Consider the following 19,928-nt stretch of genomic DNA (forward strand, 5'->3'; position numbering starts at 1 on the left):
TTGAGTTGATGCCAAAGAGCTTGATTTTGGTCTCATCTGACCACAACACTTTCACTTAGTTCTCCTCTGAATCATTCAGATGTTGGCAAACTTCAGACGGGCCTGTACATGTGCTTTCTTGAGCAGGGGGGTCTTGCGGGCGCTGCAGGATTTCAGTCCTTCACGGCGTAGTGTGTTACCAATTGTTTTCTTGGTGACTATGGTCCCAGCTGCCTTGAGATCATTAACAAGATCCTCCCGTGTAGTTCTGGGCTGATTCCTCACCGTTCTCATGATCATTGAAACTCCACGAGGTGAGATCTTGCATGGAGCCCCAGACCGAGGGAGACTGACAGTGATTTTGTGTTTCTTCCATTTGCAAATAATCGCACCAACTGTTGTCACCTTCTCACCAAGCTGCTTGGCGATGGTCTTGTAGCTAATTCCAGCCTTGTGTAGGTCTACAATCTTGTCCCTGACATCCTTGTCTCTCACTGTTAAATTACACCTACCATTAAAATTATAGACTGATCATTTCTTTGTCAGTGGGCAAACAAACAAAATCAGCAGGGGATCAAATACTTTTTTCCCTCACTATATATATCAGGGAAGGGTGGTATACCAGTTTTACGGTTTAGACACTATCACTACGGTATATATCTTCCTGTTGCACTGCACTGCACTGCAATTATCATAATTATAGTATACATGTGTATGGCCTTTTTGTGACATGAGCCCTACTGGTCCTGCATTGCTTTAGAAATATAACTGGATTGATAACATACCTACATAATCGCATATAGTGTATATGATACTCAATGATCAGTCGCTCTTATTTTGTTGACACTGGACATGCATTCGTAGTAGCTCTCTCACTTATTGAACCAACTCAATCATCACCTACTTCCTGTTAATTGTCATCATCGCAATTTTGTGCTGGAAAGAGTGCTATACAGTTGGTCATAACAAGCAACTACTTCCAAATGAAGCAATGATAATTCAAGTCTTGGCAAAATATGAAGATATTTTCCAAATCGCCAAATGTCTCAAATATAATTCTACTGCATTAATGTAATTTTATGAAAATATGACATAGTGCTTGAATATGGTGGGGTTTTATAGATGCCACAGAACACAACGTATACAGAAGACTGGTGGAAAGTTAGTGTTTCACAAAGTATGACCGATTACTTCCTAATTCTGTTTACCAGCAAATAAACTGCACTTTAATTATTTATACATTTTTGTTTGTTTATTGGAGTTATCTGCAGGGTAACAAATTAATCTGAAGTAAAACAAAAAATGACAGCTCCTAAATAACAAGACAAGGCCTGCCTGCAGCACAGCATTATTAATTTGAGCAAAGGCTAAAAGTTAATTATAATGAGAGCTGCCTACATTCGACTTTTATTTCTGCCGTCACTCCCTGCCTTTAAAGCTGTAAAAATGTTTTATTCTCAAAAGTACAGCAGACCTATAGAGAATACATTTTCATGATTTATACTATGATATATTGGTTACTGTGGTATTTTTTATTACAGTTATCATACCGTGGAAATGTTATACCGTCCAATCCCTTATTTAAATATATAAATTAAATCCTCAGTGTATTTCTTTTAGTTTACATGGCATCTTTAGGATATTAGGTACTTTAGTTTAATGTGATCTCTGTCATGTTAAAATCATTACTTTCAAAGCAGCCTCTCCTTTTATTTCTCAAAAAAGGTTCTAGGAACATATTTTATACAGTATTGTTAATGAAACTTGAATGAAAGAAACATTTGAGCGACAAAGGCCTGGCACATATCACTATATAGCATGAATGTGGTGCTAAACTGTATACATGCAGTGAATTATTAACATTGTAATCCTTTATGAAAGTGGTCCATGGTGTTTAAAGTGAAAAGCAGAGTTGGTTTAAGTCCATCAGATGAGATGAATTGAATAGACCCCAGTATTTAGGCTACATCGTATAGTTATTTGAAGCTGATAAATGGTCTCTCCTATAATGATGGTATAAAACTCCAAAATTCATTAGGCATTAAACCCACTGCGTGAGAGCACTTGCACAGATGTCAGGGTGGGTTTATAGCAGGAGGCTGTTCATTCGGTGTCACACCATTCAAAATAAATTACCTTAAACAGCGGAAAGTCAAAATAATGCTTTTATTCAAATGATGTAAAACAGGGTTGAGAACTATAAATTAGAGTTTCGAATGTCTTATGCTAGCTAACTCAAAGGCCTTGGAGTTTTTTTTAGCCACGGCAGGAAACATTAATATCACTTAAAGAAAATACTTATTACGTGTAATCTCAAGCTGCCTATTGTTGAACTATGCATATATGGTAGTGCATTTTTAGTCAGAATCAGACTTTTGTTTGTTTGTTTTATTTATTTAAACCACAGCTGTCCAATGTTTATTCTGTTGATAAAATATGTAAAGTAATTAATAAGTTTTTTAGTTTACGTCAAACTAACAACCATACAGTCCCACGTTACTTATCATGTGGAATATATGAAATTTGAGGATTTGTTTTCTTTAATACCGTCATATCAAAGGACAAATCAAAGGCATCATCCCAACCTGCTCTACAATAAACACAAAACTGTAGTTTCCTTAACACTTCCTGGAGCACAGATCATGCACACTACTTTTACCAGTTATTTTAAGTCTTGCACAATCCTAAATAAACTGGAAACAGTGATTTTATACTGCGTTTGATTTCTACGCCTGTTTCGTGTAGATAGCTCAGATGCACTTTCTTTCATAAAGATATGCAAGCTATTTTCCCCACCGAATACTGCCTCCACTTAACACAACCAACTCACAGATTATTCAGAGTTTATCTTCTGGCCACCTAGGAACCAATAAACTAATAACATATGCACATTCATATAAATCTGACCTTGTGAATTAAATCATGGCTTGTGTCTGGCTGTGGGATGGCTACACTGAGGTATTGCAAACTGGAATATTCGTTATGATTTCTGTAGACATGATTCTAAGCTAAGCACATTTATGTCCCAAGTCCATTAACCCAATTTATTTCAAACTGCAGGGATCACCCTAAACATCTTAACCAAATTTAGAGTGAATCTGGAACTTTTAAAGGGGTAATGTTTAAATTCCTTTTTGTTATAATGTGTGCATGCATATGTGACACAATCAAGTTGAATTATCACAACAGAAGTCTGTTAATATCTGTATTTTAATCTAGCTTTGGTGACGAGGCACATTACATTGTCTTCATTCATGGGTTGTTTTCCCATCAGCTAAGGTTGGCAAAAACTGATCTGAACAAATCTGAAAACACTAAGAGGATAGGTATTTAGGTCAAGATGCAAAGAGCTGTAATATTTAATAATGCAGCATAGTGCAATGTGCCAGGAAAAGATACAGCAACTGCACATGTCTGGGAAAGTAACACTTGCAGAACTTAAATATTAATGATCAATTAGTAAGTAGGGAAGAAGCAGATAACTTTTTAAATCTCTGCACCATTAAGAGAGGTATACCTTGGTAAAAGCAAAGTTAAAGTATGGTTAAAGGGAAACTTGCATACTTAAAAAAAAATGTTTTATGCGTCTTTAATGTATTATGTCTGCACTGTATGTAAGCAACTGTCTGCATATAGGCAACTTTGAAAACTTAAAAATGTAAAACTTACCATAGTTGCAGATTTCAAAACACAGCATGTGTTGCGTCATAACTATAGTATAGTATATAGTATAGCGGAAAAATACAACATTGCTGGATTTGTCTTCCTCGTGGCAACTCGAGCCATTATAATCAAGTCAACCACGTGTTACTGTTTCTTATTCCATTATTTAGTTTACATAGACAACATGGGGAGTTGCTGTGTCCATGACTGAGGGGAAAAGGTGTTATTATTTTCCCATTTCCAACAATAGGGTGCATGTGAAAACACCCACGTAAAATATAAACCAGTAACAATTCGTAAACTGCAAATGCAATGTTTTTCCCTTATCCCGGAATTTATGACGCAACACATCCTTTAAAACTGAAGCACTACACGTGCTGAGTTCTGACAACCACCATTATTTGGCAAGTTTGACATTTGTAAGTTTTAGAAGTTGCCTACATTATATAATCAGTCTGGAAGAGTGGTACTATAGCAACACAAAACCATGATGATACGCATTGTTCATGTTTAATATTCAAACACACAAAAAATCACAATAAAGCATGGCGAGGTGTGGTATTGCATTTACAAAAAATGGGAGAACATATTAAAGTCAAATAAAAAATAGTAGAATCCTTACTCTACTGTTGTCTGATAATCGCCAATTCATTCAGATCAAGCCTCAATTTTCTATATCAAAAACCATTCAGTTTTATCTTACCGGTTTTGCCATTTTTATTTAATGAAACATTCATAATTCGAAGTAAATAAGAATTCCCAAGAAGGATGATTGAAATGAACTACTGAATTCGTGAGTGGACACAACCACAACAGCTAGTGTTTGAACTCCATGGATTTATAAAATAAACTGAGTTGCACAAAAGTCTCAATAGAAGCACTAAATATGTCAATATGAGTCACTATACCACATGCTGAGATATGTTTCTCTTCACAAGCAAGACCTTGATATTAGAGAGACAATTGTGTAGAGGAAAAGTGAGAACATGATTTTGTTAATATTCTTTAGCAAATAGAAAAAGACAAAGCATTCCTGGATTTGGTTCAAGCTAATATAGAGATATAAAAAGACTAGGGTAAGCAGTTGTCATTCTGCAAACACATTTATGAGCCAGCTATTGATTTTAACTGTCTAGCTTAGTGACCCATATCAAGCTTGTTCTAATAAATAAACTACATTGCTGATCACTTATTGAGACCATTTTCTGGTTAATAGAATCATGATATCTGTGATTATGATAATTCTTATAATTTATGTTACTTATCTCCACTTGGCATTCACAGTAAAGTGCTACAGCTCCTTGCATGTGGAGGTCACTGTGGATGAAATCCTAGTGTAATGCTGTAAGAGTTTGTGAGACAACCTTATACACAAATAACTATTCACTTGATTGCACTAATATTCCTTGTTAAAGCAAATTAGCAATTATCTCTGTGCAAAATATACACCTATGTATTTATTATTTTTTGCAACAGATAACTTATTATATTATAGTTAGTGTGTTTCTACAATCTATGCTGAAAAACTAATTGAATATGGCATTTACAGACATGTATACACACTTTGCTCTCCTTTTATAATAAATGCAATACTTGGGAGCAACAATGAATCAATTTACAACAATTAAGCAAGCATATTGAACCATTTATGTGTATTACATGCTCTCAGACAAACCATTAGAGCTGTGCAATTATCAATAGTTTATCTATCATTCATAACCCAGCTCTATTACTGCTCAGGAAAAAATATCAGATCTTAATGTTCGGCAGGTACCATGCATGCCTCTGGGCACGAGTTTTCTGTGGAAGATTCTTCATTTAGAATTGTCATTTTACTTTGAATGTCAAAAAAATATAAATATAAATTGATAGATATAACAGATACAAATCTTGCCATTTTTCCTAATAACCTTGACTTGATTAAGAAATGAAAGATGTGCCATGGGTTGTCCGTGGATACAATTTTTCATTGTTTATTAGTAAATCTGCTGCGTTGCTACATGGCTTAGGAGATGAAAACAAGCTATACATTCCAAGCAACTGTATATATAAATTTTACATGCTGTGATTTTTTTACATTAGCTCCCCACTGCTCAGAGCTGAGGATAAGGTAAATGCAAGGATCTGTGGTATCAGAGCATCATTTTGCAATGATCAATTGGAGGTCATGTCTATTGAATGAATATCACGCACACAAATCATTTAAAGGAATCTGCAGTTCCATCATGGGTTTGACTCTGTGGGTACAGAATTATATGTCAATGGTGGTTGGCTAGACTGAGCAGTTTTAAAAGTAAACATATATCACATAAAAGACGAGAAGATGAAATAATAAACTTTGCACGCATGCAAAGGAAAAGAGAAGCTGTTGAACGAAGCATCTTGGGGAGGCCTTCATCCATCAGATCGATATGGGTTGCTGCTGATGATGATGATGAAATGTTACCATCTAACCAGATACTAGTATTAATACTGTGCACTAATAACATTAAGTTATTTTTAATAAAATTATGTTGCATTTTAAACCTCATGACATGGGATATTTAATTGTTCTCTTCAAGACAATAGGTGGTTATAAAATATAGGTTTCTAGTAAAACAAGGTATTTAACATATGTCTTATATTACCACAGAAACAGCAAATGATCAGCTATTTCATATTTGCCTCAAAGCATTCTGGGTAGGTTTCTATGCAGATTACCAGACACTGGTAGCTCATGCTAGCTTGCAGCAAAACATTCCCCAATAAAGCAGTCTCCAGTTTCAGAACAAAGAAACAAACATATGCCTCAAAGGAATTAATTAATGATTAAAAGTGCCCATTCCCATCTCCATCTGTAAAGACCAACTTACTCCACTGCCTTTTGATGAACAGCTAAATTTAGAAGGATTCAGCAGTAATCATATCGTAGCATATGTTGTTTGTTTGCGCCAAAACCATTCAGTTTGTCATTTCATATATTTATACTGACAAAATCAAGCTGATCCTTTGAACAATAGCTAAGTACTGGTTTGTGCTATTAAGAGCAGCTTTATGAACACATTTATACTAAGATGTGTTTGTTACTGTAATAACTATAAACAGAAGACTGACTAAAATGCTGTACACTATCCACAATCTGATTCTAAAGTGGTCTTTTTTAGATTATAATAATATTTTTATAATAACACAAAGTTAAAGAGGTGAGTTGCAGACCTCACTTGGACTGTAGATACCACTGGGCTTATTTCCTTCATTCATTTCTCAAAATCCCTCGAAGGCAAAGGTTATAAATTGTTACAGTCCATTAGTAAAGCACACTGACCCGGTTTTATTTATGTGGCAACCCTTGGGGCCAGATTTGCGAAGACTTGGTTGCATTGAAAAGACTGCACAATTTGTTAGGGGGAGAGGAATAGAAATTCTGGCAAACTCTCATGCACGGAGAAGTACAGTAGCAAAGGTCATTTAAAGCACAAACAAAAAAGAGTATTTATTTCTTAGTCCGCAGCATTTACACTTTTCCCACTTTTTAATTGAACAGAATGTCATGATTCTTACATGGATAATTAAAAGTTGGACTATTTCAGAGAGTATTTGAATTATACATTTAGAGAAATCTATCGCACTCAGATCAGCAATATGGGATTACATGCCCTATAAAATATAAAACCTGCTGAATGTCTGCCAATCTGGGGATGTTGTTGCAGTAAACTCCGGGGACATTTGTTTTTACCCAGCCTCCCTATCTGCCTACACTGAAAAGGACTGGCATTTGCATCTTTACTTTCCCCCAGATATCTGATTAGCTCTCTCAGCACTGTACCTTCTCATATCCCATTGTCTGCTAAATTGAGTTTGTGATAAAGTGAAATCTTTCTGAGGGTAGAGGGACACCAGCAGAGATGGGCAATTTATTCCACAGAGCCCGATTCTAAAAAAAGGAATAATTTTTAAACTTGTGGGGAGTTTGAACTAAATTCAACAACAGATTGAGCAGCTCAATCGGTTTGTAATGTATTCTTGCTCAGTTTAGTTCCATCACGCATTATCTCGATGACATTGTGGAATGACAACATTTGAAATGAAAATAATTGTCTAATGAGAGTTTTCAAAAAGCAAAGGGAAGACTTGAAGATGTGTCCCAAATGCAGAGATTGCTTCTCCTCCAATCAGCAGCTGAAACTGTTAAGCATTTTTGATGAATAACTTTTTCATTCTGAACTGTGAAAAAATGTAAAATCAAAATGATGTGTTATTTCTCCACACTTATACTCAAGGGTTAAGGCACTCATAGCAATAGTGCATATATTTAAATGCATTCTAGATCTCTGTCCATTGTGTCCATGAATTGTGCAGCAGCTGGGACACCTCAAATATTTTGAAAGGGACTAAATATAATATGAATCAATACAATCTCTTTAATTTTGCTGTTATTATGTCCTGTATTTTCCTCAAGTTTAGACTTGAGCTGGACCAAAATAAAACTTTGACCTAACCATGAATCACAAAGTACAAATCTGTACCCTATTACAGTTTCATTTATTGTTAGTAGACACTTTATACTATTAATACATCAAAATGCCATAGGGTAGAACTTTGTAATTTGCAATTTGTGGGTTGGTGAATGTTTTGATTTGATCTAGCCTTTCCTACAAAACTTACGCAGAAAACCTCCATTTTGCTACAGCTGATAAACAATAAAACAAGATAATTACTTCCCAGTTAGCCAAGATGTTCTAAGTGACTTTTCATTATTTCAATATATATATTTATTTATTTATATATTCCTTTAGACTCAAGGTTCTGACAGACAGGGACCATTACAACAATCACTGGAAACTATACATGAATGATGAAGATACAAAAATAATCTATAATCCCTTTTTCAGAATACTGAAGGACAGCAGAACATCGTGGCCTTGTTTCCAATGCATTAAAAGAGTTAACTAAACAACGAAAGAAAGAATGAAAAGGTGCTCACAAATAAACCTGCTCAGAAAGTGGTCTTCTCGAATAGATCCTTAACATTAGCTTATGTTTCTTGTTCTCTATATGTGAAATTTAATTTACCCAGGGGAGATTCTTTTTAATTAGTTCAGTTAGCAAAACAGTTTTAGAGATAATTGGATGGGATGGCTTTGTCCTCTTCTACATTGCCGTTATCAGTTTACCACAAGAGGTTAGAGCCTGGCAGTGCTTGCGTTGTCACTGTTATCTCAAATCTCTCTTTAGTGAACACTGGTCTTGCTCTATATAAAGCTATTTGTTTGTAACACAGAAAAACTGCTTGGCCACTGGGAGCCGGAAAACGAAGCATTGTACTTTTGTATTCCAGGGTCCCACCATTCAATTCGTGTTCAGCTAAGATTTGCCGCTAGAGTTACACGTGTAGGGATTAATGGAGGGTGTGTTGTGGCTCAGACATCAAAAACCCAGGGAAGTACAGGGATGGAAAAAAATTGCAAGGCACAGGCTTTTTATTAGGCCACAAAAGCCTCTCATTACCATTCCTGTTTTTTTGTGCTCTATACAGCCTTCCTGGCAGTAGAAGATGCTCATCAGAGGTGATAAAAATTCCCAGAGGAATACCATTGCTCTAATCCAGTTAGGACTTTAGTGGGTGGAATTTATTGACCCATCCAAAGCAGGCAGATGAAGCAGAGGTCAGGTGATGGATGATGGCGATAAAAATTGGCCTCTTCATTCTGTGCCGCCTTTTTAAAGACGTCGCTTTTTGAATCATTTAAAGGATACAACAGCGCGCGTGTAAGAAGAGATTTCTCCCACGAGAGTAGATGGATGTATCACGCAATCAAAAGGGAATGAAGTCAGAAATGGGGCGTGTTCCCCCAATTCACTTTTACACTTCACAAACACTTTTTTGATATTCGTCTCCTTTCAGCAAATTTAGCAATTTCCGCACACTCGTTATCACGGGACATGAAACAAAAAATAAAAGAAAGTGCAGATATACAACATCTTCGAAGAACAGATGCAGAGACATGTACAATTCATGACAAATGTTCAGAAACCGTTAGTACATACTTTGTCCGGGAACGTAGTGTTCTGCAAAACGTTTACAGGGATACAAATGGGACTTTGTACAGTATACGTGAAAAACAGCATTAGATTTACACTTGTATTAAGTTAATGCTATCACCGAAGCAGTAGTTTGACGGTGTTGTTCACTTCACAAATACTGTGGTGTATTAAATATGGATGTATATGTAATACTGTCAGCCTACAGAGTTTTGGCAGAGACTACTTAATTTCAATATATCTTGTTCTCTCCGTTTATTTTTTTAACTGGCAAAATCGTGAGTTGTCAGCAGGATTATGTGAGTCATTGGCATATTGCTATGCAGTGCCAGAAAGTATGTTGTTTTGATTAGATTTTTTTTAAGTTCATATGTAGATTAGTCATTTTAAATAAACATTAATAAGGATATGTGCTGCTACATTACATTCAAACTAGTCAAGCGGAGTACTGCTGTAGTCTGGCATTGTGCCCTAATGAAACACAATCAAACTCCAAGATGTGTTTAAAATGGTGCTTAGGCTAACTAGTTACATAATCAAATAGCATCATCAGTAGAGCAATTATCCCTTCCAATGTGAAAAAGCCCAAAGAAACTACATGCAACTTTTTCAGGTACACATCCAAGACTAGCGTCTGCCAATTGCAATAGAAAAGCTCAGTCTCTCTTTTGAAAGAAAAGATTTATTATTTATGCTACAATTTACATCCTGAGGTTCTCTATGGATGTGTGGTGAGGATCAAATGCTTTGTGAAGCCCACGCCTCAAAATGGGCTATCGATTTTAATTCATTTTTTATTGTATTTTGTGTCATTTTAATTTCCAAATCAATTTTTCTATAGACTTCTCAGGCTTGCTTTCTTTCTTGCTTGCTTTGAATGAGCTCTCTCTCAGACATTAGTTACGAGGTCTTTCTGGTTAATCAAAATTGGACACCGAATCTAAACATAAAAAGCTAATTGAGTTCTTGAGATCTTGCTTCAGATTGGGTACATCATATAGCCTTAGGCCAAGAAAATCAACATCTATATACCTGTAACTCATCACTGCATGCAGTCTGCAATAGGATTTATTCCCTCTTATTTTAGGTGTGGGGAAGAAAATCCATATCAAGTGTGTATGTAATTAATATTTTTCATGCATTAAATACACAGGTTTAAAAAAGAAAGAAAGAAAAAAAAAATTAGAAGAAAGCAATGAAACAAATATAATTAACACAAAGGATATACGCAAAGGGCCGCTCTTTCAAATGTTGATCACAAAATTACTAATCTGGATATTGTCGTTCTGCCCTAGAGGCCATCATAACACAGTTTTGTTGACTGTTGCTATGAATGCTTCTGCAAGGACAAAAGAACTTCCACCAATATCAAATTCAGGGCAGAAGCACAGCAGCCCTGATAAGGCCGGGCTCATAGAAGCAGTCCGTCCAGCCAGTTGCAAATCCACAGAAAAGAGGGCAGCTGTGTGATGGAGATATCACCCAGGAGGCGCCACTCCAGGGACATGGCCACTGCCAATCTAACAGGAGCAGACAAAACACATTCATCCTCAGACCAGCATCCAGCTAAGGTTCAGAAGACAATATGGGAGCTTTTGGCTGCCATATCACTTTCACAAAGTGTTTGGCAAGCAGGCATTGAAAAAAAGGCATGAGGATGCATTCCCAAAAACCCAAATAAATATGGATGCCAACCTCTGGCAGACCTTTTACCGCAGTTCAAGCTGTTAATGGAAAGCATTAATAACATTGTGTTGCTGTCGTTTGTGACTAAAGGTTATAGTTATATCTTATTAAGGAAAAATAATTACATATATTTTGTACATTTTTCCGTCAGACCTATAATGTATATAAAATATGTTAAAGTTGGCTTGTTATTCACCTGTTAGTAAAGCCAATAGTGTTTGTTAAAGTTCAGGTGTTTGGCGTCCTCGATCTTTATGGGGCTCAGAATTGAATTTAGATTGTTTATGAGCACTATTTTGAAAGTCAAGTTCGATTTTGCTCAATAATAAGTCAAAGGTTTGACTTGGGTGGGGCTGATATACCTGTATCACTAAACTTCCAGGTTGATATTTTATCACAGCTGAGAGGCCTAAAGTGTGGAGTCTCCACTTGAAAGCAGTTAATTAACAGATTAACACATTCTCAAATTAAATCTCCAGGGAACACCTTCTAGAGATTCACATCATGGTGCAACAAGGTGCTGTCAATAATTTAAATGCATTAAACATGTGGTTGTATGTTTTCTAAATTATACAACCGTTTCAAACACCTTGACTTGAAAACATTAATTGCATTGATTACATTAAGCATACATTGTAGGAAGAGTGCAGTCCTGTGCAACAGTTGCTTTCAACCCAGGAGTACCTGAAGTACCGTTCACTTTCAGCTTAAAGAAAAATGGTGAGTTTAAGTTGGAATATAATATTCTGGTACCTCAGAATTACAGAAGAACTAAAAAATAATTGAAAAGTCATTGAGCAATTAATTTGGTTTCGATAAAGGTTCAATCACATAATTGAGAATTTAAGAACAACAAAAATATTGAGGCCCACGTACTGACAGTTTCCGCTAGGACCACAGGGAGTCTGGTTTTAATCTCAATAGAGCTCTTAATTTTCAAAACACTTTGTATTGGTTTGCCATTTTTGTCCTGCTGCAACATTTATCAGTGCTATTGTATATTTTTGTATCCAAATCCAAATGTAAAGTATTTCCAAGATAAAACAAATACACAAAGCCTGTGAATAAGTCCAGCTAATTGAAATTATAAAATTAATATAAGTGAGATTTGAGCTTGAACAAATCATGGCATGCAGTCTGACCTTCGGTTTAAAGCCTCAAACCATCAATGGAATCTGATGCAGGTGTTCAAAAGTGATTAAATAAACACATACTCAAGAAATTACTACTCTTTTGGCAGTCAAGATTAAATCTAAATGTACAAAGGGAAGGATTGATTAATATACACAAGGCATTTACAATATGGTTTACACAACATGGTCTCCAATGGAAACACATTGTAAAACGTCCTTAAATCTAACAAAAAATCATAATTAAAACAATGTAATCCAACTTTCAGTGATATTGTTTGAAGCTCTTACTTTTCACACCTACATCTAAGGCTTTTTGCTCTATTAAAATATAAATTGCTTTGGTCGTCAGTCTGCTTTTAAGTGACTACACACAATTTGCGCTTGACATGCCATGTGGCTTGACTTGCACAATTATGGTGAAAAACAAACTGAATTAGTTGGTCTAATGCGTAATCTGAAGTGCTCTCTGGTATGTTTCTGTCCTGAAGCGGCTGCGCTACATGGTTCCTCCTGAGTGGCTTCTGAGCCTACGGTTATATTTTTAGACGGCTCAGTTGAGGAGAGCACATATATTCTGGGAGTCTGCAGCGGCTCCGACATCATTAAGATTCTTTGTCAGCTGAAAGAAGTTACTTGACAGGACATTTAACGTGTCACACTCAGGTGGGTTTTTGTTGACGCACTTGGTCGAGTGCAAAATCCAGAGCACGTTTCAAGCGTAACCATCCATTTTCATCTCAAGATGACCTTTGTTTTTCCATTTATTACAACATCCATGTAGGTTATTAAGACAATGTGTAATGAAAAAATACTAACACAAATTGCTGAAGCAGATTCCATGCCAAATATTCTAGTTGAAGATAATTTCCCCTTTAATTGTCTTACATTTTTAACCATGCATCTTAGTTTCGATATTAAAAAATAAATTACATACACTTTACACTGCCTTCTCGTGATTAAGTCACAATAATAGAAGCTCCTACATGGCCTTGTTAAATAAAAAAGCAATAAACATTTATGTCACTTAAAGACTAAAGGGTGAGTATGACATTTTCAAAGGCAGGGGGGGCAATTAGACCGTAATTTTTGTCTTTGGTTTTTTAGCTTAACTAATTAAATAAGACATGCTTTATAATTTACAGCACAGTAGGGAATAGGACCCATTTATTTACTGTGTTTACTTTGTTAATGGAACAATTTCAAAAGGAAACAAGCCATTAAGGCCTAACCTTTCTATTTTCTTGTGTCAGTGCTGTTGTGATGTGTACTCTTCCCACTGAGGATGATTCGTTTTTTCCTAGAGGCTTCAAGCTTTTTAATTCTTATCTTGATGTATTCATTTAAAGAGGCAGCAGTGTCAACACTCAACACATAAGTATATATATTTTTTTAATCTATCAATGTCATTGTGGAATCCAGGGATCACTCCTAACTGTGCCTCTCTCTATCTCCTGGTGCTTATCTCTTCCTGCTTAAAGCAGCTACTCCTGAATCCTCCAAACCTTAAAAAACAGATTCATTTAGTTTGTCGATTGTCAGTGTCCTTCTGCCGTATGGCTTCCTCAGTGCCCTATCCATATTTTCTTGACGCGTCTACCAAGCCGAACATCAGCCGTATTGCTTTTGCAATTTAAAAAAATTACATATAAGACCATATATATTTCTTATACAAATCAAAACCATTTTTAATCAATCGACATACATTTACTCAGATGCATCCTGGTGCAATTTGATTCTGTAGTAATAATTGTGGAGAGCCAGGTTTTTTCCTGGCCAAGGTCCCCAAACATACAAAAGAATAAATCAGGAAACAGTGGTAGGATTAAAAAGGATTATCATCTCTAATACGATAATTAAGTCTAACACCCATCAGAACAGGTAGATATTCACGAAGAACAACAAAAGAAGTTCAGATTTCATCGTTCTATTGCTATTTCTGCATGGTTTGTCAGTTAATATTCCAATTAAAATTAATTATATGCCCTAGAGAGTTTCTTATGGTTCTTGTCTAATGATGCATGCACCCTCTGATTGCCAAAATATATATTTATGTTCAGGCTAAAAAGTCTATGAATCTACCGCCAGGAAAAGGTTTTAACCCGACTTCTAGCAAACTGTGGGTGGCATAGGAGAGCGATACAAAGAGCAGTGTAGGAGGCACACTATTGCTTTCCTGTCTGACTGGCGTTATAACAATCATCTCTGGAAACTTTAATTGTGCGGAGTACAATGAAGCAAGGACAACTGTCTTTACATTATTTTTCCAATCTTGCATGAAAGCTTACATTTCAATGGCTCTACTCCTTTATGGGAGCATTCAAAGTTTCTAATTTTGCTAATTCTGTTTGATGTTTTTACTCAATAATAATAATAATAATTATTATTATTATTATTATTATAGTCACCTATATTCATTTGTTTTCAAAGCTAAATTTTAATTGATGTCATGTTTAATTTGTTGTGACAGCACGGCCTAAAGGTGCAGCCTATGGAGACTGGAGAGTTTGTGAAAAGTTAATCAAATGTGTGTGGGTCACATGTCTGTCAGGCTGCTAATGAACCGTGCTTGAAAATAATGAAGAGTTTACATGGAGCCCCAGGAAGCCATTTTCCAATTTTATAACCAGCAGGGTTTTAACGTCTCTTGCAGCCTTTGCTAATTTTGTCCCAGAGAAGACTTTGATCCTAAATGGCACTTTGTTCTTTAGACAAGGCTTTATCCTTCAGCATTAAATCAGCTGTTGAAAATTCTTGAGATGTTCTAGTATTCCATCCATCTATGTAGCAGAAGACAAATTAGCATAATAATTCCTGAAGACTTTTCTTTGTCATTGTGCTTTTCAACAAACAAATGCTCTAAGAAACTGCACAGTGCTACGTCCAATAATGCCTACAACAGCCCATGTCACAGTCTTACACGAAGGCATAGTCATGGGCCTAACCTTGTTGGACAACCACGGTCAGATTAGCACCTTAACTAGTGACATTAAACCAGCCTTAATCCCGTATCATTACATCATGATACTTAAATGATGTGTTAATTTCCCAGACAGATGTAAAACTTGGCTGTCAGTCCACTGTGACCCACGGGTGATCACACAGTATGACTAAGAGCCAGCACTTGCCGGTTATCTTGGAATATGAATCACTTTCTATGAAAAGCATGTAATTATCACCTCCAATAAAGGCGATCTGATTTCCTCGGTGCCTTCAGTGTTTAAGCACTATCCTGAGATTGTAACAAATATATTGAAGATTTTACTCCTCACCACAGTCTTATCACAATAAATTTGGATTATACAGACATGTACATTTTGTTTCCATTCACAATCAAACTCGTGGATGTTTTCATTAAATATTACCATAGCAGGACATACAATATTATGTAGCCATTTCCATTATAAAAGGGTTTCTCTGTCTGGGATCTTGAGCTGGTCACCCGCTTTGACCCTTTGCTCACCAGGATATATAATTGTTATATGAACTTTTATTATCTAATCCGTTGTCAATAGAAAAATATAAAAAATGTAAAAATGTAAAAGTGGCACTTTATGGTTTCTTCCTATACATCTAGTGGTAGTAGGAAAATAAGAACTATTATTATTATTATTATTATTATTATTATTATTAAAACCCTGGGGCTGTCTCTTGTGATGTGTATAGTTACACTTACGGTTATGTACGTTTAGATTACGGTAAAGGTTATGTACTGGTTAGATACCTCATTGAAATCTGCATTAGTCCAGATAAAAAGTAATCCTAATATAACTTGTTGGTACTTGTCAAGGGCTGATACCTCTCTAAACATGCCTGAAGTTTCACTGAAATTGCTTTTTTTCCATAGAAATAAAGTCATTGCCTTTGAGGCTTAATTTAAAATGTGATTAGTGTAACTGAAGCATATAATTAATGCTTAATTATTGATGTTGTTGTGTTTCCATATAAAGGCCTCTGATAAATGTGATTTATTGTATTTAAAACATGTAGCCACTTATTCATACAATGTAATTATTCTTTTCAGCTGTCATCTCTGTGGCTGTGCAATGTGTCAACTTGCACCCATGCATTTTCAATAAGCACACCATCAAATACTGAGCCACTGCTGCCCCTTTTCCACGTGCACATCCTACCCGACCCTGAACCAAGTCGGAACTGAGCCAAGCTGGCCTGGTGCGGGTCGGGTGTGTTTCCACTGCACGACCCGAACCAAGGTCAATGATGTCACTCACTTACCTATTTCAAAAGCTGTGTTGAAACATACAAATGTTTGGATAATCATTGTTACCATGGTTTAATTTGTAATTAAAATGCTATCAGCTTTTACCGTTATAAATAAATAAACGCATGTATCGAGAGAGGCAAGAGATAAAAAAAGAAAAAGTTACCAGATGTTGGAGGTTAAAGACCTAATTACAGATGAAGGGTTATCGCTCAAAAAGACCTGTAACAAATTATTTTATTTAAACTCTTTTTGTAGATCAAAACTACGATTTTTTACCAGTATATACATACCTGTAGTAGTATTTGAAGTATTTTATGAATGTATTTAGTATTCATAATGCATTTAAACCTAATAACCGGGTCATAAGTATTATGCCAGTTTTTGTTTCCAGTATATTCATTCTGAAGTCAAGTTTCACAAACCACATTCGCTCCACAGAAATTCATAAAACCTCTCATCTTGGAAAAAGTTGAACTTTCACATTAATTACATATATGCAAATATCCTGATTACAGCAATTGTTTACAAGCCTAATTAAACTATAACAGCACCTTACATTTTGACAGCCAACGGAGACGCGGCATTCAGTTTACCAGTCAGCAAGATGCCTTTGTTTCCCAATGATAGTAGTTGAGTGATAATGAGATTGCTTTGCGTGGTCATTGGCATTCATTACAAATCATGTCATGTAATTAGTCTATTCACCAAATGAATGCAATGACCTGTAGTTCTTAAATAAGCTTAAAATAGAAAAATCATTCTCTCTTCATATGATACTGCTCTAAGGTATTAAATCTGACAAATCTTTTAAATATATACACACATCCAAAGTGAATATTTTTCCTTTTCTACACGCCAATTTAATATAGAATGTGTTGTTTTCCAGGCCTTAGTATAGCAAATCCCTTCTAACCTGGCTTTGCATCACATGATACATGCATTGTACTGCAAACCTGCACCTCAAACAGCTCCAACACTGTTGACATTGAAGCACAATACTGCCGAGCCAGAGACAGGGGCGGCTTGGCTGTAGGAAGCAGAGGTTCCCCTCAGTCAATGGGTTTAATCCGTACTGGGCCTGGAGTAACACTGTCTGTGGCTTCAGTTTACAATGTACTTAACAGGATTATCTGTATTTCACGTCACAATATATATGCAAAAGATATAACATTGAACAAGCAGCATCAATAAAAAAATCTATATTAAAAATAATAAAAATAATAGTCCATGTTCATATAAATAACACAGAAGTAGTTTTTTGTTACAGACTCCAGTGCATATCGCCCCCCCCAGGCCCTCCTATATGAGCGAAAGACACAAACCCCTGCAGAATATGCCTGTCTATGTATCTACCCTTTTCCTCTTTCCTTCATCCATGGATTAAAATTGCAGAGGGAATACATATTTTTTTTATAACCACAGGTATAGGTAACAAACAGCTGCAAATTGCATATCTTGGAAGGGTGTTAAACAGATGGTAGCTGTTAGAGCTCCAATCATCAATCCACCCACTCTCCGTATCCAAGAAAACTTTATTACTGAGAAGTATCAGTGGAATATTGTCGAGCAGAGTTTCTACATTTTCTTTAGCTATCACAATCAATATTATATTATGTCCTTTTAGGTAAGTTTTCCCTGTGGCACTCAAATTAACCGGTAGAATAAAACCCCTTTAAATGTTAGCAAAATCAGATTGGGCAGTTAAATGTCACCTACCAGGTGCTTGCCAAAGGCCACACATTTCCCCAAATCCATTGTGATCACATATTTTCTAGACAGTGGTCTGATATTTTTATAAGCCCTAAGTCTTTTTCTTTATAGTTTTCTTATTTGTTTGAGGAGATAATTCATGACTAAAAAAATACCTAGGAATTGAGTTCTTCCTACATATACACATACATACATGCTCTCTACTCCTAATGTGCATCACTCCTAGGAGGATTCCCGTTCTGGAAATTGACTGTATTATTATCGGTCTCCCCCAACCAACTGTTACCATTTTTAATTGTGTCATGATAAGAATATGAGCAGGTGATAGAGGCTTGATTTTATTCAGTTCATTAGAGTATGTTGTAGACAAATCTGCCTTAACTGTTATACTTCATTTTCTGTTTTAAGCCTGTTGCAAGACTTCCCAATTAATTTTCACGCTTATAATGAGGTCTTTTAACCCCTATCATGTGCTGTACCCCCCCGACATACCAGTTTCCTTGTCTAATGCTGGAGAATGTCATAGATTTCAGAAACCTTTTTCAGGCGTTTGATCATGACCCCACCAATCAGCAATAAGTAGAGGTAACAGTAGATTTGTGATATTCAGATTTTCATGAATTAACCCCGTTGTAGCCCTTGTGTCCTTAACAAAATTGACTTGATTTCACCAAAAAGCATCTCAGGTCAACTGGTACAATACTTTTCTGCTTAAAAAAATTAAATAAAAAAATCTGTTTAAAAACACATCTTTGATATCCTTGAAAAGTGCATTACAGTACCAAAATTACCTTTGGTGATCACCGGTGCAAAACGGTTTCAAACATAGAAGCACCGATAGTTAATGAATGACACAAAGCACAGAGACGAAGATCAAAAAGCATAATCAAACCCAAATCAATTTTCACAAAAGAGTGCATTTGTAATCAAATTGAGGGCATTGATTATTAACCTTTTTCTAAGGCACTATGTTGAACTTTGCAACAAGTGATGTTTTTAAAAGATGGGCTGATTAAAACCCTATCTTGAATAATTAATTCCTTACCTTTGTTGTTTCTTTTTTAATGAAATGGTTAGTAATATTGAATTATTATACTGACACACATTAGATTGGTCTACACTCACCTAAAGGATTATTAGGAACACCATACTAATACTGTGTTTGACCCCCTTTCGCCTTCAGAACTGCCTTAATTCTACGTGGCATTGATTCAACAAGGTGCTGAAAGCATTCTTTAGAAATGTTGGCCCATATTGATAGGATAGCATCTTGCAGTTGATGGAGATTTGTGGGATGCACATCCAGGGCACGAAGCTCCCGTTCCACCACATCCCAAAGATGCTCTATTGGGTTGAGATCTGGTGACTGTGGGGGCCAGTTTAGTACAGTGAACTCATTGTCATGTTCAAGAAACCAATTTGAAATGATTCGACCTTTGTGACATGGTGCATTATCCTGCTGGAAGTAGCCATCAGAGGATGGGTACATGGTGGTCATAAAGGGATGGACATGG

At 36.0% G+C, this 19,928-nt stretch overlaps 1 protein-coding gene across 2 annotated transcripts in view; it reads right to left on the reverse strand.

Annotated features, from left to right (window-relative positions):
* LOC136719153 (isoaspartyl peptidase/L-asparaginase) overlaps positions 1 to 19,928 on the reverse strand; it is a 145,984-nt gene that overhangs the window by 122,966 nt on the left and 3,090 nt on the right. The gene's annotated exons all lie outside the window — the stretch shown is intronic.

This window comes from Amia ocellicauda, chromosome 23 (genome assembly GCF_036373705.1).
Source record: "Amia ocellicauda isolate fAmiCal2 chromosome 23, fAmiCal2.hap1, whole genome shotgun sequence".
NCBI lineage: Eukaryota > Metazoa > Chordata > Actinopteri > Amiiformes > Amiidae > Amia > Amia ocellicauda.